Source organism: Bufo bufo, chromosome 1 (assembly GCF_905171765.1).
Source record: "Bufo bufo chromosome 1, aBufBuf1.1, whole genome shotgun sequence".
Taxonomy (NCBI): Eukaryota; Metazoa; Chordata; class Amphibia; order Anura; family Bufonidae; genus Bufo; species Bufo bufo.
This window is the reverse complement of record NC_053389.1, coordinates 688,816,537-688,838,961: the sequence shown is the minus strand read 5'-3', so window position 1 is coordinate 688,838,961 and position 22,425 is coordinate 688,816,537. Positions and strand designations below refer to the sequence as shown.

The 22,425-nt window shown below is 41.1% G+C and overlaps 1 long non-coding RNA gene across 1 annotated transcript; it reads left to right on the top strand.

Annotated features, from left to right (window-relative positions):
• The first annotated feature begins 1,459 nt into the window (after positions 1-1,459).
• On the top strand, positions 1,460-21,364 carry LOC120985947. Its single transcript, XR_005775605.1, has 3 exons — positions 1,460-1,706; positions 14,945-14,950; positions 21,354-21,364. It is a non-coding gene; the product is annotated as an uncharacterized LOC120985947 (long non-coding RNA).
• Positions 21,365-22,425: the final 1,061 nt, after the last annotated feature.

Genomic DNA, 22,425 nt, shown 5'->3' with positions numbered 1-22,425 from the left:
CTCTCTCCGAAGTATCATTATTCTTCTGGAGATATGGTCTCCAGTACTGAGCACAATACTCCAAATTAGGTCTCACTAGTGCTCTGTAGAGCGGCATGAGCACCTCCATCTTTCTACTGGTAATGCCTCTCCCTATACACCCAAGCATTCTGCTGGCATTTCCTGCTGCTCTATGACATTGTCTGCCTACCTTTAAGTCTTCTGAAATAATGACCCCTAAATCCCTTTCCTCAGATACTGAGGTTAGGACTGTATCACAGATTTTATATTCTGCTCTTGGGTTTTTACGCCCCAGGTGCATTATCTTGCACTTATCAACATAAAATTTTAGTTGCCAGATTTTTGACCATTCCTCTAGTTTTCCTGAATCCTTTTCCATTTGGTGTATCCCTCCAGGAACATCCACCCTGTTAAAAATCTTTGTGTCATCAGCAAAAAGACACACCTTACCATCGAGGCCTTCTGCAATTTCGCTGATAAAGATATTAAACAATATGGGTCCAGAACAGATCCCTGAGGTACTCCACTGGTAACAAGACCATGGTCTGAATATACTCCATTGACTACAACCCTCTGTTGTCTGTCCCTCAGCCACTGCCTAATCCATTCAACAATATGGGAGTCCAAGCACAAAGACTGCAATTTATTGATAAACCTTCTATGTGACACAGTATCAAAAGCCTTACTAAAGTCTAGATAAGCAATGTCTACTGCACCTCCGCCATCTATTATTTTAGTTACCCAATCAAAAAAATCAATAAGATTAGTTTGACATGATCTCCCTGAAGTAAACCCATGCTGTTTTTCATCTTTCAATCCATGGGATTTTAGATGTTCCACAATCCTCTCCTTAAGTATGGTTTCCATTAATTTCCCCACTTTTAATGTCAGGCTTACTGGCCAATAGTTGCCCAATTCCTCCCTACTACCTTTCTTGTGAATGGGCACAACATTTGCTAATTTCCAATCTTCTGGGATGACTCCTGTTACCAGTGATTGGTTAAATAAATCTGTTAATGGTTTTGCTAGTTCACCGCTAAGCTCTTTTAATAGCTTTGGGTGTATCCCATCAGGCCCCTGTGACTTATTTGTATTAATTTTAGACAGCTGACTTAGAACCTCTTCCTCTGTAAAGACACATGCATCAAAAGATGCATTAGTCTTCCTTCCTAACTGAGGTCCTTTTCCTTTGTAAAAACTGAACAGAAGTATTCATTGAGGCAGTCAGCTAGTTCTTTATCTTCTTCCATATACCTTCCTTCTTTTGTTTTTAATTTGGTAATTCCTTGTTTTAGTTTCCTTTTTTTATTTATGTATCTGAAGAATGTGTTATCGCCTTTTTTCACTGATTTCTCTTCTGCCTGTGCTTTAGAAGCTCTTATAACTTTTTTAGCCTCTCTCTGCCTAATCTTATAAATTTGCCTGTCATCCTCGTTTTTTTTTTTATATATATATAATTACTAAATGCTATCTTTTTGTTTTTAATGATTTTGCACACTTCTGCTGAGTACCACAGTGGTCTCTTCCTTTTTTTGCTTTTACCGACAAGCCTAATGCAATTATCGATTGCCTTCAATCGTGCCAATTTTAAGTAGTCCTATTTCTCCTGGACTCCATTGAAACTGTTATAATCTGATAGGGACTCGTATACCACTAATCTAATTTTAGAAAAGTCAGTTTTTCTAAAATCTAAAACTTTTGTTTTTGTGTGGTGTGACTCAGTCACTGTACTTATGGTAAACCACACTGACTGGTGATCACTAGATCCCAAGCTTTCCCCTACAGTAATATCAGATACCAAATTCCCATTTGTGAATACTAAATCTAAATCGGCCTCCTTCTGGGTTGGCTCCTCAACTACTTGCTGTAGAGATAATCCCAGTAGGGAATTTAGAATATCTGTACTCCTGGCAGAACTAGCTATTTTGGTTTTCCAGTTTACATCAGGAAGATTAAAGTCTCCCATAATAAGTCAATGGTCCCTGGAAAAAAAACTGACAGCACTTGGAGGGCATTGATATGTGGTCCATTTTTCACTGACGGTGGCTGGGAGATGATGTGTGTTAATCTTCAGTTTTTCTTCGCACATGTGAAAAATGCAAAAAAAAACAAAACAATAAAGTGCATACCTTGGACTTACTGTAAGGCCTTATTCAGACTGTCATAATATGGGTGTATTTCAGCATCCATATTATGGCAACCGTGATCTAAGTTCAGTTCAATTGTGGAAGTCCAGATCTTGCAGCCCTAATACGAACGATAAAATGTATCCACATTACAGCTGTCTGAGATATAACTATGGAAAAATAAATACTGGTGAGGCCCTGTTGTACAATCTGATAATTGGCTGAATGAGCATACATATTGGCCCATGTAAACATGGAAGAGATCAGCGGACAAATAAGCTCAGTGACCCAGAGACCACTGCAAATAATAGGGTTTATACAAACTGGATTCCAAAAAAGTTGGGACACTAAACAAATTGTGAATAAAAACTGAATGCAATGATGTGGAGATGGAAAATGTCAATATTTTATTTGTAATAGAACGTAGATGACAGATCAAACGTTTAATCAGAGTAAATGTATCATTTTAAAGGAAAAATACGTTGATTCCAATTTTCATTGATTCCAATTTTCACGGTGTCAACAAATCCCCAAAAAGTTGGGACAAGTAGCAATAAGAGGCTGGAAAAAGTAAATTTGAGCATAACGAAGAGCTGGAAGACCAATTAACACTAATTAGGTCAATTGGCAACATGATTGGGTATAAAAAGAGCTTCTCAGAGTGGCAGTGTCTCTCAGAAGCCAAGATGGGTAGAGGATCACCAATTCCCACAATGTTGCGCAGAAAGATAGTGGAGCAATATCAGAAAGGTGTTACCCAGCGAAAAATTGCAAAGACTTTGCATCTATCATCATCAACTGTGCATAACATCATCCGAAGATTCAGAGAATCTGGAACAATCTCTGTGCGTAAGGGTCAAGGCCGTAAAACCATACTGGATGCCCGTGATCTCTGGGCCCTTAAACGACACTGCACCACAAACAGGAATGCTACTGTAAAGGAAATCACAGAATGGGCTCAGGAATACTTCCAGAAACCATTGTCAGTGAACACAATCCACCGTGCCATCCGCCGTTGCCAGCTGAAACTCTACAGTGCAAAGAAGAAGCCATTTCTAAGCAAGATCCACAAGCTCAGGCGTTTTCACTTGGCCAGGGATCATTTAAAATGGAGTGTGGCAAAATGGAAGACTGTTCTGAGGTCAGACGAGTCACGATTCGAAGTTCTTTTTGGAAATCTGGGACGCCATGTCATCCGGACCAAAGAGGACAAGGACAACCCAAGTTGTTATCAACGCTCAGTTCAGAAGCCTGCATCTCTGATGGTATGGGGTTGCATGAGTGAGTGTGGCATGGGCAGCTTGCATGTCTGGAAAGGCACCATCAATGCAGAAAAATATATTCAGGTTCTAGAACAACATATGCTCCCATCCAGACGTCATCTCTTTCAGGGAAGACCCTGCATTTTTCAACAAGATAATGCCAGACCACATTCTGCATCAATCACAACATCATGGCTGCGTAGGAGAAGGATCCAGGTACTGAAATGGCTAGTCTGCAGTCCAGATCTTTCACCTATAGAGAACATTTGGCACATCATAAAGAGGAAGGTGCAACAAAGAAGGCCCAAGACGATTGAACAGTTGGAGGCCTGTATTAGACAAGAATGGGAGAGCATTCCTATTTCTAAACTTGAGAAACTGGTCTCCTCGGTCCCCAGACGTCTGTTGAGTGTTGTAAGAAGAAGGGGAGATGCCACACAGTGGTGAAAATGGCCTTGTCCCAACTTTTTGGGGATTTGTTGACACCATGAAATTCTGATTCAACATATTTTTCCCTTAACCCCTTAAGGACGTAGGGCGTACCAGTACGCCCTATTTCCCGAGTCCTTAAGGACTCAGGGCGTACCGGTACGTCCTAACTTTAAATAGATATTCCGGCACCGCGGGGGTTAATCGCAACGGGATGCTGGCTGAAATCATTCAGCCGGCATCCTGTCACAACGCCAGGGGGGGTCATGTGACCCCCCGTATCGGCGATCACCGCAAACCGCAGGTCAATTCAGACCTGCGGTTTGCTGCGATTTCTGCAGTTTCTGATCCCCGCAGTTTCTGATCAGAAACTTTAAAATGCCCAAAATGACGATTTGCACCCCTGCATGATTTATGTGGGTGGGAGGTGCAGGGGGGGGTCGCAGGCGTTGCGGGAGGCGGGCGGTGCGGCAGGCGGGATCGCGATCCTCCGCCGCCTCCCCTTGAAAATTCGTTGGTGTCTAGTGGTTATACCAGGGTGTCGGCACATTGCTGACACCCTGGTATAAACGGCTGACATCTGTGCAGATGTCAGCCGTTTAACCCTTTCCATACCGCGGTCCGTACGGACCGCTGTATGGAAAAGGTTAACTGTCATCGGTCAGGGAGCTCCCTCCCTCTCCCATCAGGGGGCTGCTGTGCCTTTGCAGCCCCCCGATGGAGAGGGAGAGAGCCCCCCGACAGCCCCCTGCCAGCCCCGTGCTCACCCTTCCCCATTTGCGAAGTTGTGGCAGACGGGGAAGGTTCCTATGGCAACAGGACGCCTTCTCAGGCGTCCTGCTGTCCATGGTGCTGAACAGATCTATGCTAAAAGCATAGATCTGTTCAGTGTAAGTAAAATACAGTACAGAACCCTATATGGTGTACTGTACTGTATTATACAGACATCAGACCCACTGGATCTTCAAGAACCAAGTGGGTCTGGGTCAAAAAAATGCAAAAAAAGTGAAAAAAGTTAAGAAAAAAAACACACATTTATCACTGAATAAAAATAAAAAAAATAAAATACACTACACATATAAGGTATCGCCGCATCCGTAATGACCTTATCTATGAAACGGTCATGTTACTTTCCCCACACGGTGAACGCCATAAAAATAAAAATAAAAAAACTATGAGAAAATTAAAATTTTGCCCACCTTACTTTCCAAAAAAGGTAATAAAAGTGATCAAAAAAGTCGCATGTACGCCAAAATAGTACCAATCAAACCGTCATCTCATCCCGCAAAAATCATACTCTACCCAAGATAATCGCCGAAAAACTGAAAAAACTATGGCTCTTAGACTATGGAAACACTAAAACATGATTTTTTTTTGTTTCAAAAATGAAATCATTGTGTAAAACTTACATAAATAAAAATAAAGTATGCATATTAGGTATCGCCGTGTCCGTATCGACCGGCTCTATAAAAATATCACATGACCTAACCCCTCAGGTGACCACCGTAAAAAAATAAAAATAAAAACGGTGTAAAAAAAGCCATTTTTTGTCATCTTACGTCACAAAAAGTGTAATAGCAAGCGATCAAAAAAGTCATATGCACCCCAAAATAGTGCCAATCAAACCGTCATCTCATCCCGCAAAAAATGAGACCCTACTTAAGATAATCGCCAAAAAACTGAAAAAACTATGGCTCTTAGACTATGGAGACACTAAAACATTTTTTTGGTTTTAAAAATGAAGTCATTATATAAAACTTACATAAATAAAAAAAAATTGTATACATATTAGGTATCACCGCATCTGTGACAACCTGCTCTATAAAAATACCACATGATCTAACCTGTCAGATGAATGTTGTAAATAACAAAAAAAAAACGTGCCAAAAAAGCTATTTCTTGTTACCTTGCCGCACTAAAAGTGTAATATAGAGCAACCGAAAATCACATGTACCCTAAACTAGTACAAACAAAACTGCCACCCTATCCCGTAGTTTCTAAAATGGGGTCACTTTTTTGGAGTTTCTACTCTAGGGGTGCATCGGGGGGCTTCAAATGGGACATGGTGTAAAAAAAAAAAGTCCAGCAAAATCTGCCTTCCAAAAACCGTATGGCATTCCTTTCCTTATGCGCCCTGCCGTGTGCCCGTACAGCAGTTTACGACCACATATGGGGTGTTTCTGTAAACTACAGAATTAGGGCCATAAATAATGAGTTTTGTTTGGCTGTTAACCCTTGCTTTGTAACTGGAAAAAAAAATATTAAAATGGAAAATCTGCCAAAAAAGTGAAATTTTGAAATTGTATCTCTATTTTCCATTAAATCTTGTGCAACACCTAAAGGGTTAACAAAGTTTGTAAAATCAGTTTTGAATACCTTGAGGGGTGTAGTTTCTTAGATGGTGTCACTTTTATGGAGTTTCTACTCTAGGGGTGCATCAGGGGGGCTTCAAATGGGACATGGTGTCAAAAAACCAGTCCAGCAAAATCTGGCTTCCAAAAACCATACGGCGCACCTTTCACTCTACGCACCGCTGTGTGGCCGTACAGTAGTTTACGGCCACATATGGGGTGTTTCTGTAAACGGCAGAGTCAGGGCAATAAAGATACAGTCTTGTTTGGCTGTTAACCCTTGCTTTGTTAGTGGAAAAAATGGGTTAAAATTGAAAATTAGGCAAAAAAATGAAATTCTCAAATTTCATCCCCATTTGCCAATAACTCTTGTGCAACACCTAAAGGGTTAACAAAGTTTGTAAAATCAGTTTTGAATACCTTGAGGGGTGTAGTTTATAGAATGGGGTCATTTTTGGGCGGTTTCTATTATGTAAGCCTCACAAAGTGACGTCTGACCTGTAGTGGTTCCTAAAAATTTGGTTTTTGTAAATTTCTGAAAAATTTCAAGATTTGCTTCTAAACTTCTAAGCCTTGTAAAATCCCCAAAAAATAAAATATCATTCCCAAAATAATTCAAACATGAAGTAGACATATGGGGAATGTAAAGTCATCACAATTTTTGGGGGTATTACTATGTATTACAGAAGTAGAGAAACTGAAACTTTGAAATTTGCTAATTTTTCCAAATTTTTGGTAAATTAGGTATTTTTTTATGCAAAAAAAATAGTTTTTTTTACTTCATTTTACCAGTGTCATGAAGTACAATATGTGACGAAAAAACATTCTCAGAATGGCCTGGATAAGTCAAAGTGTTTTAAAGTTATGAGCACTTAAAGTGACACTAGTCAGATTTGCAAATAAGGTGAAATAGGGCTGAGTCCTTAAGGGGTTAAAATGGTACATTTTCTCAGTTTAAACTTTTGTTCCATGATTTATGTTATATTCTGAATAAAATATTAGAAGTTGGCACCTCCACATCATTGCATTCAGTTTTTATTCACGATTTGTATAGTGTCCCAACTTTTTTGGAATCCGGTTTGTATTTTCCTCTGTATGTTTAGGTGTAACACAGTTTTATGTGAACGTTATGTAACTCCTAGCTGTACCAGAGGATTAACTTCAGCTTTCTAGCAACCATCAGCGGACAGGGGTTGGCCCAACTTCCTGGGCTTGGCTCCTTCCTGTGTACAAACAGGGAGTCTATACTTTAGTCATTGGATGCAAGCAGCCTGTGAGCATCTACAGCCAGATCTTGAGGCCCAGACAGGAACTCCAGAAACCATCCAGTCAGAGTTAAGAAAAGTCAAAAAGAAAATGTTTTTGGCACTGTAATAATTTTCTGTAAAATCTTCCTCTTTATTAACGTAGCATAAATCCATGTACAGACAAATTCTTAAACCATGCGGTAGTTTACGCCTTACGATTATGGACATTGTGTCAGAATACTTTGAGGGGTGCAGTAAAATGGGGTGATTTACGGGGTGTTGTTATAGTACGTAGACCTCTCAAATCCCCTCAGGATTTGGAAATATTCTTGAAAATCTGTATATTTGCTGCTAACCTTCCCCCCCCCCCCCCCCCAAAAAAAAGTATTTTTTAAACAATGATGCTAACATAAATAGACTGAAAAGCATACATTTTCAAGTCTTGAAAATTGCTAATTTTTCAAAAATTTTGATAAATTTCAGCTTTTTTCAGGCAAACACACAAAACATAGCAACCCACATTTGCTACTAACATTAAAAAAAACTTATTTTTATTTCAAATGTTTGTTTTCACAGGGTAAAATATATGCAGCTGGTTAAATAAAACCATTATATATTTTATGATTTTTATCCAAAAAAAAGATTGCATGTAAGACTATACCATCAATTGTGTTACATACAAGTCAATCCAAAATCTCTTAGGCCAAGTTCACATCACCATTTACGGTAGTTTTCCATTCTTCTGATCCGTCAGAAGAAGACAAAAAAAATGTATCCTTTATTTTGAACATCTATTGTTCTAGATTTGCATAGTTTTTGTCAGTTCCGTCAGAGATCCTTTATTTTTAACTGGAGAAAAATTCCTCCACATTGGACTTTTTCTCCCGTCTAAACAGATCTGTGACGGATCAGAAGAACTGAAAACAAAACGGTGATGTGAACCTGGTCTTATCTGTATTGCATGACATTTGTTTTATCCATGATAAACTACCCATGATACACACATATTATATATATTGATGTGGTCGTTCGCAGACAGCACTAGACAGGAAATGAATGAATCTACAAACATATCAGACATAATTATAGCTAACGCTGAGCTTCTCGGCAAGGTGCCACAGCTCCTTGTTAAAAGAAAGAAAAGGAGATTAAAGAGCAGATTACAGTATCTGTTAATATCATGGCATGTAGCAGAGAAACTGAAACCTTGGGTTGGCATTATATGTTGGTAATGAAATAACCTAGTTAAGCACATATATTAAATACTCAGCTCTGGCAAAAGACAATTGTGTTAAAGGAGTTATCTGGTCGGTAATTAAAGAAAAATAAACAGAATTGCTTAAAATAATAAAATAAGTTTTAATCACCTCAGTTCCAGCTGTACTTGTTCTGATGCTTCATGGTCACTCACTGGTCTCTTCATTCAACGTCCTTTTAACATAGAAATGTGACCATTTAGCTGGCCAGTGATTGGCTGAGCAGTCACAGTTCCTGTATCAACAGGGACCAAAATAAATAGACCACCAACTGGGGAACCGGAAAGCAGAGGAGGATTGTGAAGAATGAATCCTTTAATTTTTTAAAAGGTTTATCCCACAAGAAGTATTTTTCACCAATTCACAGGATAGGTGATAAATATTAGATTGAGAGGTGTCCAACAGCTGGGACCCACAGTGATCCTAAGAATAAGAGTTCCCGAATGTCCTCTCTGAATGGAGCAGTAATGCATGATCATCCACCACCCCTATTGCTTCTATGGGAATGACTGATCGCTGTCTTTGAGAGTGGACAAACATGTCTAATACCTAATTTAAAGAGGATACTCACAAGTTTTCCATTTTTGGGATCACTGATGGTGCCAGAGGTCAGATCCCCATAATTCCATATTTATTGTCTATTTAGTGGTAAGTTGATAAGTACATTTTAACTAATAACCCCTTTAAAGTGAGTTTGAGCCTTTTTTATTTATTTTTTAAAAAATTTCATAGAGTACAACTCGACTGTGTAAGGAGTCTTTTATTGGGCACTTTATGATGAGGGGAATTTTTCAAGTCAGTTCAGCAGAAGTCTGTGTAGCTGTGATTGGGGCCAGATTCATCAAATGTTGCACCGTGTTTGACAAATTTGGTGTATCTTTAAGTCCAATACCTCTGTCTTGAGATGTTACTCCACTTTCCGTGCCACCCTTTTACTGGAGTAAGATTGAGACAATTTTTGAGACTTTTCAAAAATTATCCTGGGAGAATTTATAAAGCCCTGCAAGCAATACTTTACGTCACCTGTAAGAATTCCGTGCCAACATATAATATATCTTTATTGATTCAGAGGTCAGTTTTATTAACCCCTTCCTGACCAGTGATTTAGATGTATGGCGCTACAGGAAGTAATTTCCCGACCAGACCCATAAAAGTACTGTGCGCTGATCGGGTGGTCCCGATGTATCCGCCAACATTGGTGAAAACACTGATGCCGGTGGATTACCCCCTTTGATGCCAAGATCAATGCTGACTGCAGCATCCAACTCCCTCTATGACCTAAATGGCTCCCCACGATACAATTGGCAGATATGGCCTGTACTATAAGTTTTACACAATGTACAGTACAGACCAAAAGTTTGGACACACCTTCTCATTCAAAGAGTTTTCTTTATTTTCATGACTATGAAAATTGTAGATTCACACTGAAGGCATCAAAACTATGAATTAACACATGTGGAATTATATACATAACAAACAAGTGTGAAACAACTGAAAATATGTCATATTCTAGGTTCTTCAAAGTAGCCACCTTTTGCTTTGATTACTGCTTTGCACACTCTTGGCATTCTCTTGATGAGCTTCAAGAGGTAGTCCCCTGATATGGTTTTCACTTCATAGGTGTGCCCTGTCAGGTTTAATAAGTGGGATTTCTTGACTTATAAATGGGGTTGGGACCATCAGTTGCGTTGAGGAGAAGTCAGGTGGATACACAGCTGATACTGCTACTGAATAGACTGTTAGAATTTGTTTTATGGCAAGAAAAAAAGCAGCTAAGTAAAGAAAAACGAGTGGCCATCATTACTTTAAGAAATGAAGGTCAGTCAGTCAGCCGAAAAATTGGGAAAACTTTGAAAGTAAGGGCTATTTGACCATGAAGGAGAGTGATGGGGTGCTGCGCCAGATGACCTGGCCTCCACAGTCACCGGACCTGAACCCAATCGAGATGGTTTGGGGTGAGCTGGACCGCAGAGTGAAGGCAAAAGGGCCAACAAGTGCTAAGCATCTCTGGGAACTCCTTCAAGACTGTTGGAAGACCATTTCAGGTGACTACCTCTTGAAGCTCATCAAGAGCATGCCAAGAGTGTGCAAAGCAGTAATCAAAGCAAAAGGTAGCTACTTTGAAGAACCTAGAATATGACATATTTTCAGTTGTTTCACGCTTGTTTGTTATGTATATAATTCCAAATGTGTTAATTCATAGTTTTGATGCCTTCATAGTCATGAAAATAAAGAAAACTCTTTGAATGAGAAGGTGTGTCCAAACCTTTGGTCTGTACTGTATGTGTGAAGAAAAACTGAAGATGGACCACGCATCAATGACCTCCAAGTGCCGCCAGTTTTTTTTTTGTGACCATTGACTTGGATGGACAAACCCTATGTGAAAATAGAACATGCTGTGACTTTTGCTGAATGGAGAGATGGTCAGTAAAAACCAATGCTCATGTCCACATACCCACTGAAATGAATGGGTTAGTGTACATTTTAGATGTTATACATTGTAAAAACAGACTCTATCCAGACAGAAACATCATTTGTGTGAAATAAGCCTGTCTCCATTTCTACATGAAGGTCCAGAACCAGACCACAAAAGGGTCAAGCCTTATAATTAGTATTAACGAAAGGTAAGTCTCCACATTGGGGGAGTGAAACTGGGTGAAGCTTAAAGGAGTTACCCAGGAAATGATGGCTATATGTGGTAAACTTGCACTTTTGCATGGTCCACTGTAGATACATTTTTGCACCTGTGGCATCAAAATGCTCACTCCACCCCTTAATACCGTGATACAGTAGGGTCACTTCTCAGGGTTCCATTTCTTATTTCACCCCAGCATCTCTACAGTTGTCAGCACAAGATGCAGGAATCGCCTCAAATACACATAGTGCTCCGTTACCCATGAGCTCTCTTGTATGTCCAGGCAAAAGATTAGGGTCACATGTTGGGTAGTTCTAAAACCAAGAAGTATAATAATGAGAGGGCTTGCCTTTCACACTGCCATACACTGGGCACAATATATTGGGCAGAGAGATAATATGTCTGTGTAAAATTGCAATTTTCACTTTGCGCCATCTGCTGTGAATTATTTTTTGCAAAACACTTGCTGGGTGTATATCTATTTTATGAGGTATCACTATCCATCTTAAAGGGCATCTGTCAGCAGATTTGTACCTATGAAACTGGCTGACCTGTTGCATGTGCGCTTGGCAGCTCATGACATCTGTGCTGATCAACTATGTGCCCACACAGGTTTCGAAACATCCGTGTTTCTTCATCAGGGAACGAAGAAACACGTGTGTTTCAAAACGAGTTGGAAGTTTTTCTTTTTCCTGGAGGTATCAGTACTCATGGATGTGACGTCACACAGGAGCATTGATTGACTAACTTCTAGTTGCTTCCCCGCAAGCACGCCAGCTACCGGCCGGAGCGGCGTGCACAGGAAAGGGGAAGCAAGAAGATCAAGCCACTTCACATCGTCGCTTGAAATGGAATAAGGATCTTGCCTGCACAATACCACCAGTGACAGCTGGGAACATCGGGGCAGCGGGGAACACCGAGACATACTGTAGGTGAGAACAGCTCATATATACTAACATTGGCTGCAGATAAATACTCTTAGTAACTTTGATACATCAATACAAGGAAGTGTCTTCTCAGCGCGGGAATCCAGCTAACCCTTGACTACCCAAACAGACATTGCCATAACACTTAGTGGCTCTACTCTCTCTGCAACTGCCACGCTTCTGCACTTTGATTAACAGGGGCAGGTGTGATCACATTTACACTGCCTAGCCCTGTCAATTATCGGGTAGAGGGCGCCCTTGCCCCCTTGCTCTTAGAGGCTCATTTGCATATACAGTGCTTTGAAAAAGTATTCATACCCCTTGAATTTTTCCACCTTTTTCTTAAGTTGCACCCACAAACTTAAATGTATTTTATGGGAATTTTATGTGATAGACCAACACAAAGTAGCAAGTATGTGTGAATAAATAAAAATCTGGAAAGTATGGCATGCATTTGTATTCAGCCCCCAGAGCCAATACTTTGCAGGACTAGCTTTTGCTGCAATTACAGCTGCAAGCCTTTTGGGGGGTATGTCTCTACCAGCTTTGCACATCTAGAGGCTGACATTTTTGGCCATTCCTCTCTGCAAAATCGCTCAAGATCAGTCAGATTGGATGGAAAGTGTCTGTGAACAGCAATTTTCAAGTCTTGTCACAGATTCCCAATGGAATTTAAGTCTAGACTTTGACTGGACCATTGTAACTCATGAATGCCCTGCTGGAAGGTAAATCTCTGCCTCAGTCTCAAACCTTTTGCAGCCTCTACCAGGTTTTCCTCCAGGATTGCCCTGTATTTAGCTCCATCCATCTTCACATCAACTCTGACCAGCTTCCCTGTCCCTGTTGAAGAAACACTTCCCCAAAGCATAATGCCACCACGTTTCACGGTGGGGATGGTGTGTCCAGGGAGAAGTGTAGTTAGTTTTCTGCCACACATAGCATTTTGCATTTAGGCCAAAAAGTTAAACTTTGGTCTCATCTGACCAGAGCACCTTCTTCCAAATGTTTACATGGCTTGTGGCAAACTGGCAAATGGGATTTCTTATGGCTCGCTTTCAAAAATTTATTTCTTCTTGCCACACTTCCATATTTGTGGAGTACACGACTAATAGTTGTCCTGTGGACAGATTCTCCCACCTGAGCTGTGGATCTCCTCTTCCTGGATTGTCAGTTTAGGTGGATGGAAATATCTTGGTAGGTTTATAGTTACGCCATGCTCCTTCTGTTTTCGGATAATGGATTGAACAGTGTTCCGTGAGATATTCAGAGCTTGGGATATTTTTTTATAACCTGCTTTAAACTTCTCCACAACTTTATCCCTGACTTGTCTGATGGGTTCCTTGCTTTTTGACTTCTGAAAGCAATTGGTCATACTAGATTTTAGTTAGGGGTTTCAGAGTACAGGGGGCTGAATACAAATGCACACCACACTTTTCAATTTTTCATAGGTACAAATCTGCTGACAGATGCCCTTTAAAAGCAGAGAAATTCAAATTTAGAAAATAGATAATTTTTCCACATTTTCTGTAAATTTAGAATTTTTTTGTATTAGGTAAAAGTAAAACATATCAACTCAAATTTACCCCTAACAGGAAGTATGATGTGTCAACGAAAACAGTCTCAGAATCACTTGTAAAAGTAAAAGTATTCCAAAGTTATTACCACATAAAGTGACACATAAGAGTCGTTAAGGGGGTAAAACTACAGTCAGTGGACTGTAGGTGATGTAAATAATATGTAGTGCATACCATTTTTTTCTTTGTGGCTAGTGCCCAAGCCATCCTACCCTAACTGAGGCTCACTTCTATACTTGCTCCTGATAGATATCTCCTCTCCTCTTTAAGTTCAGAGACATGCATGATGTCGGGAGATGGAGATATTAATCAGGAGCAAGGGGAAATAACGATGCTGGTTTAGGACAGAAGGGCCCAAGCACTTGTGGTCGCTGCAGACATAGAGAAAATACAGTCAAGATTCCTATAAAAATATATTTTGAAATGTGTCCTCTGCATAGAATTTTACTCTAAGGGTCCATTCACACGTCCGTAATTTGGGTCCGCATTCGTTTCGCAATTTGCCGACCCATTCACTTTCAATGGGGCTGGAACGGATGCAAATCCACATTTCCTGGATCAGCATCCATTTTTTTGGGATCCCCATCCGTTTTTTCGGGATCCGCAATTTAGTTCCTGGAAAAAATAGAACATGTCCTATTCTTGTCCGCAATTGCGGACCAGAAAAGGCATTTTCTATTATAGTGTCTGTGATGTGCGGATCCGCAAATTGCGGATCGCACATTGCAGCTGTCCGTGTTTTGCGGATCCGCAATTTGCGGATCCACAAAACACTTACGGACGTGTGAATGGACCCTAACTCTATTAAGAGTTATAAATGAGCAGCAATAGTGATTGATACTTTCAAGAGAATATTCTCAATAATGATATATGGCAGAGAGTTGTGTCTACAGAAATACAATATAGGAATTACATATGTGTCTGTCACTATCGATTCTATATGTTTGGAGGTAGAAGAGGACATTCATAGATATATCAATTTTATGGGGTTTTAAATAGAAAACAAGGGATCATCTGAGGACAGGTATTCCTAAGGATCATAGCAGTAAGGTTCCCAAGTGATTCTCAGGCTTCTTAGCATTTCTAAGAACCCCTACTAGCAATATTTGACAGGGTTGACTTTGATGCTTACAGGGAGCCAGCTGTTTGTCCATTTGAAAAGTCCAAATATAGGGCTTAGAAAAATTATTCCTTAGATCGCAAATAGCATAATGAAAATGTTAGTAACCTATAATCAGCTAAATGAATATTCCCATATAAATAGCAGTAGTTAACAGAGAGTGGAGAGTATCTTCCTATCTACTTCTAGCTGAATGAATTTAACCCCTTAACCTCTTCAGGACACATGACGTACCGGTACGTCATGTGTATTTCCGATCACCGCCGCCCGGCGGGCGGTGATCGGAACAAGACGCCTGCTCAAATCATTGAGCAGGCACCTTGGCTAAATGAGCGTGGGGGTCCCGTGATCCCCCAGTGTCGGTGATCGCCGCAAACCGCAGGTCAATTCAGACCTGCGGTTTGCGGCTTTACCTGCGGTTTGCGGCTGCTGGGGGGAATGCCATCGGGTCCCCATGCGGCTGTAGGGGGGACCCGATGGCATGGAAGGCAGTGCGATGCCTAAGGAAGGCATCGCGCTGCCTTTCCGGTGACAAGCCTGCGAGATCTAGCCCCCTGGATCTCACAGGCCGGAAGCTGTATGAGTAATACACACTGTATTACTCATACAGCCAATGCATTCCAATACAGAAGTATTGGAATGCATTGTAAAGAGTTAGATCCCCAAAAGTTCAAGTCCCAAAGTGGGACAAAAAATAAAGTGAAAAAAAAAGTTGAAAAAATAAAGTTTTCCCCCCCAAAAATTAAAAGTTTCAAGTAAAAATAAACAAAAACGTAATTTTCCCCAAATAAAGTAAAAAAAAATTGGTAAAATAAAAGTATACATATTAGGTATCGCCGCATCCATATCGACCGGCTCTATAAACACATCAAATGACCTAACCCCTCAGGTGAACACCGTAAAAAATTAAAATTAAAAACTGTGCTAAATAAACTATTTATTTGTCACCTTACACCACAAAAAGTACAACAGCAAGCGATCAAAAAGGCGTTTGCCCACCAAAATAGTACCAATCTAACCGTCACCTCATCCCGCAAAAAATGAGCCCCTACATAAGACAATCGCCCTAAAAATAAAAAAAAATATGGCTCAGAATATGAAGACACTAAAACATCTTTTTTTTTGTTTAAAAAATTATATTATTGTGTAAAACTTACATAAATAATAGAAAAGTATACATATTAGGTATTGCCGCGTTTGTATCGACCGTCTCTATAAAAATATCACATGACCTAACCCCTCAGATGAACACCGTAAAAAATAAAAAATAAAAACTGTGTTAAATAAACCTTTTTTTGTCACCTTACAGCACAAAAAGTGTAATAGCAAGCAATCAAAAAGTCATATGCACCCCAAAATAGTGCCAATCAAACCGTCATCTCATCCCGCAAAACATGAGACCCTACCTAAGCTAATCGCCCAAAAACTGAAAAAACTATGGCTCTCAGAATATGGAGACACTAAGGTAACTATGGTACCTCCTGACGAAGCCTACGTGGCGAAACACGTGTTGAGGTCGAAGCAGTGGGGGAACTGTGTCACCATTTTTCAGCAGCAACATGGGTAGGTAACATGGTATCTGTATTAGGGTGGGACTAGTGACTTACAGTTATTGTTATATGCCATCTTTATGAGTAGTATTGCACCGTCCAATTATATCCTACAGCATCCATTGCTTGGACGCTGTGAATAAGAGCTAGGTAGTTGTTCAACACTAGGGGACAGCAATTGCACCCGCAACTACTCCAATGTTCACAGCTTCTGTTTATTGTCTGTTACCTGCTGTATATGGTCACATTATCCCCCATTGTGATTCTCCACATTGCAGAGCCCTTTTGTGGCCCAGTCTCCATGTTCTGTCCCTTTTGAGTCTCACCTGTAATGTTCATGTGATTTATAACAAATAAAATGAGATTTTTTTGTACAAGTCTCAGAATATGGAGACACTAAAACATAATTTTTTTTTGGTTTCAAAAATGATATTATTGTGTAAAACTTACATAAATAAAAAAAAACTTGCTTTGTTAACCCTTGCTTTGTTACTTGGAAAAATTTATTAAAATGGAAAATTTGCCAAAAAATTGAAATTCGGAAATTTCATCTCCATTTGCCAATAACTCTTGTGGAACACCTAAAGGGTTACTGACTTTGTAAAATCAGTTTTGAATACCTTGAGGGGTGTAGTTTCTTAGATGGGGTCACTTTTATAGAGTTTCTACTCTAGGGTTGCATCAGGGGGGCTTCAGATGGGACATGGTGTCAAAAAAACCAGTCCAGCAAAATCTGCCTTCCAAAAACCGTATGGCATTCCTTTTCTTCTGCGCACTGCCGTGTGCCCGTACAGTAGTTTACGACCACATATGGGGTGTTTCTGTAAACTACAGAATCAGGGCCATAAATATTGAGTTTGGTTTGGCTGTTAACCCTTGCTTTGAAACTGGAAAAAAATTATTAAAATGGAAAATCTGCCAAAAAAGTGAAATTTTTAAATTGTATCTCTATTTTCCATTAATGTTTGTGGAACACCTAAAGGGTTAACAAAGTTTGTAAAATCAGTTTTGAATACCTTGAGGGGTGTAGTTTCTAGAATGGGGTCATTTTGGGTGGTTTCTATTATGTAAGCCTCGTAAAGTGACTTCAGACCTGTACTGGCCCCTAAAAATTGGGTTTTTGAAAATTTCAGAAAAATTTCAAGATTTGCTTCTAAACTTCTAAGCCTTGTAACATCCCCAAAAAATAAAATATCATTCCCAAAATGATCCAAACATGAAGTAGACATATGGGGAATGTAAAGTAATAACTATTTTTGGAGGTATTACTATGTATTATAGAAGTAGAGAAATTGAAACTTGGAAATTTGCCATTTTTTTAAAATTTTTGGTAAATTTGGTATTTATTTATAAATAAAAATTATTTTTTTTTACTTCATTTTACCAGTGTCATGAAGTACAATATGTGACGAAAAAACAATCTCAGAATGGCCTGGATAAGTCAAAGCGTTTTAAAGTTCACCACCACCACTTAAAGATCACCACTTAAAGTGACACTGGTCAGATTTGCAAAAAATGGCCTGGTCCTTAAGGTGAAATAATGCTGTGTCCTAAAGGGGTTAAGGACACGCGCCGAAAATGTAAGGCGCATATGTCCGTGACTTAAGGACCAGCGCCGTACATGTATGGTGCGGTGATCGGGCAGGTGCAGGAGATGTAGGTGTTAGAAGATCGGAGAGGCTGTCTGCACGTGATGTCATCTGACAGACTCTTTTTATTTCACTTTGTTGTTGATTGTAATGACTACAGGTGCAGCATAGTGGTCATTACTATTTAACCGCCTCCGGACCGCCTAGCGCAGGATCGCGTTCCGGAGGCGGCAGCCCTGCGCACAGTCACGCATCTACGCGTCATCTCGCGAGACGCGAGATTTCCTGTGAACGCGCGCACACAGGCGTGCGCGTTCACAGGATCGGAAGGTAAGCGAGTGGATCTCCAGCCTGTCAGCGGCGATCGTTCGCTGGCAGGCTGGAGATGCGATTTTTTTAACCCCTAACAGGTATATTAGACGCTGTTTTGATAACAGCGTCTAATATACCTGCTACCTGGTCCTCTGGTGGTCCCTTTTGTTTGGCTCGACCACCAGAGGACACAGGTAGCTCAGTAAAGTAGCACCAAACACCACTACACTACACTACACCCCCCCTGTCACTTATTAACCCCTTATGAACCCCTGATCACCCCTGATCACCCCATATAGACTCCCTGATCACCCCCCTGTCATTGATCACCCCCCTGTAAGGCTCCATTCAGATGTCCGTATGATTTTTACGGATCCACTGATACATGGATCGGATCCGCAAAACGCATACGGACGTCTGAATGGAGCCTTACAGGGGGGTGATCAATGACGGGGGTGATCACCCCATATAGACTCCCTGATCACCCCCCTGTCATTGATCACCCCCCTGTCATTGATCACCCGCCTGTAAGGCTGTATTCAGATGTCCGTATGTTTTTTACGGATCCACGGATACATGGATCGGATCCGCAAAACACATACAGGCGTCTGAATGGAGCCTTACAGGGCGGTGATCACCCCATATAGACTCCCTGATCACCCCCTGTCATTGATCACCCCGTTGTAAGGCTCCATTCAGACGTCCGTATGATTTTTACGGATCCACTGATACATGGATCGGATCAGCAAAACACATACGGACATCTGAATGGAGCCTTATAGGGGGGTGATCAATGACAGGGGGGTGATCACCCCATATAGACTCCCTGATCACCCCCCTGTCATTGATCACCCCCCTGTCATTGATCACCCGCCTGTAAGGCTGTATTCAGATGTCCGTATGTTTTTTACGGATCCACGGATACATGGATCGGATTCGCAAAACACATACAGGCGTCTGAATGGAGCCTTACAGGGGGGTGATCACCCCATATAGACTCCCTGATCACCCCCCTGTCATTGATCACCCCCTTGTAAGGCTCCATTCAGACGTCCATATGATTTTTACGGATCCACTGATACATGGATCGGATCCGCAAAACACATACGGACATCTGAATGGAGCCTTATAGGGGGGTGATCAATGACAGGGGGGTGATCACCCCATATAGACTCCCTGATCACCCCCCTGTCATTGATCATCCCCCTGTCATTGATCACCCCCCTGTAAGGCTGCATTCAGATGTCCGTATGATTTTTACGGATCCACTGATACATGAATCGGATCCGCAAAACACATACGGACATCTGAATGGAGCCTTATAGGGGAGTGATCAATGACAGGGGGGTGATCACCCCATATAGACTCCCTGATCACCCCCCTGTCATTGATCACCCCCCTGTCATTGATCACCCCCCTGTAAGGCTGCATTCAGATGTCCGTATGATTTTTACGGATCCACTAATGCATGGATCGGATCCGCAAAACACATAAGGACATCTGAATGGAGCCTTACAGTGGGGTGATCACCCCATATAGACTCCCTGATCACCCCCCTGTCATTGATCACCCCCCTGTCATTGATCACCCGCCTGTCATTGATCACCCACCTGTAAGGCTGCATTCAGATGTCCGTATGATTTTTACGGATCCACTGATACATGGATCGGATCCGCAAAACACATACGGACATCTGAATGGAGCCTTACAGGGGGGTGATCACCCCATATAGACTCCCTGATCACCCCCCTGTCATTGATCACCCCCCTGTCATTGATCACCCCCCTGTCATTGATCAACCCCCTGTAAGGCTGCATTCAGATGTCTGTATGATTTTTACGGATCCACTGATACATGGATCGGATCCACAAAACACATACGGACGTCTGAATGGAGCCTTACAGGGGGGTGATCAATGACAGGGGGGTGATCACCCCATATAGACTCCCTGATCACCCCCCTGTCATTGATCACCCCCCTGTCATTGATCACCCCCTTGTAAGGCTCCATTCAGACATTTTTTTGGCCCAAGTTAGCGGAAATTATATATTTTTTTCTTACAAAGTCTCATATTCCACTAACTTGTGTCAAAAAATAAAATATCACATGAACTCACCATACCCCTCACGGAATCCAAATGCGTAAAATTTTTTAGACATTTATATTCCAGACTTCTTCTCACGCTTTAGGGCCCCTAGAATGCCAGGGCAGTATAAATACCCCACATGTGACCCCATTTCGGAAAGAAGACACCCCAAGGTATTCCGTGAGGGGCATATTGAGTCCATAAAAGATTGAAATTTTTGTCCCAAGTTAGCGGAAAGGGAGACTTTGTGAGAAAAAAAAATAAAAATCTGAATTTCCGCTAACTTGTGCCAAAAAAAAAAAAATTCTATGAACTCGCCATGCGCCTCATTGAATACCTTGGGGTGTCTTCTTTCCAAAATGGGGTCACATGTGGGGTATTTATACTGCCCTGGCATTCTAGGGGCCCTAAAGCGTGAGAAGAAGTCTGGGATCCAAATGTCTAAAAATGCCCTCATAAAAGGAATGTGGGCCCCTTTGCGCATCTAGGCTGAAAAAAAGTGTCACACATCTGGTATCGCCGTACTCAGGAGAAGTTGGGCAATGTGTTTTGGGGTGTCATTTAACATATACCCATGCTGGGTGAGATAAATATCTTGGTCAAATGCCAACTTTGTATAAAAAATGGGAAAAGTTGTCTTTTGCCGATATATTTCTCTCACACAGCATGAGTATATGTAAAAAGACACCCCAAAACACATTGCCCAACTTCTCCTGAATACGGCGATACCACATGTGTGACACTTTTTTGCAGCCTAGGTGGGCAAAGGGGCCCACATTCCAAAGAGCACCTTTCGGATTTCACAGGTCATTTACCTACTTACCACACATTAGGGCCCCTAGAATGCCAGGGCAGTATAACTACCCCACAAGTGACCCCATTTTGGAAAGAAGACACCACAAGGTATTCCGTGAGGGGCATGGCGAGTTCCTAGAATTTTATATTTTTTGCCACAAGTTAGCGGAAAATGATGATTTTTTTTTTTCTTACATATTTTCTTACATATTCCACTAACTTGTGACAAAAAATAAAAACTTCCATGAACTCAGTATGCCCATCACGAAATACCTTGGGGTGTCTTCTTTCCAAAATGGGGTCACTTGTGGGGTAGTTATACTGCCCTGGCATTTTAGGGGCCGATTGCGTGAGAAGTGGTTTGAAATCAAAATCTGTAAAAAATGGCCGGTGAAATCCGAAAGGTGCTCTTTGGAATGTGGGCCCCTTTGCCCACCTAGGCTGCAAAAAAGTGTCACACATCTGGTATCCCCGTACTCAGGAGAAGTTGGGCAATGTGTATTGGGGTGTCTTTTTACATATACCCATGCTGGGTGAGAGAAATATCTTGGCAAAAGACAACTTTTCCCATTTTTTTTATACAAAGTTGGCATTTGACCGAGATATTTATCTCACCCAGCATGGGTATATGTAAAATGACACCCCAAAACACATTGCCCAACTTTTCCTGAGTACGGGGATACCAGATGTGTGACACTTTTTTGCAGCCTAGGTGGGCAAAGGGGCCCACATTCCAAAGAGCACCTTTCGGATTTCACCGGCCATTTTTTACAGATTTTGATTTCAAACTACTTACCACACATTAGGGCCCCTAGAATCCCAGGGCAGTATAACTACCCCACAAGTGACCCCATTTTGGAAAGAATACACCCCAAGGTATTCGCTGATGGGCATAGTGAGTTCATGGAAGTTTTTATTTTTTGTCACAAGTTAGTGGAATACGAGACTTTGTAAGAAAAAAATAAAAATAAAAATCATCATTTTCCGCTAACTTGTGACAAAAAATAAAAAATTCTAGGAACTTGCCATGCCCCTCACGAAATACCTTGGAGTGTCTTCTTTCCAAAATGGGGTCACTTGTGGGGTAGTTATACTGCTCTGGCATTCTAGGGGCCCAAATGTGTGTTAAGTAGTTTGAAATCAAAATCTGTAAAAAATGGCCGGTGA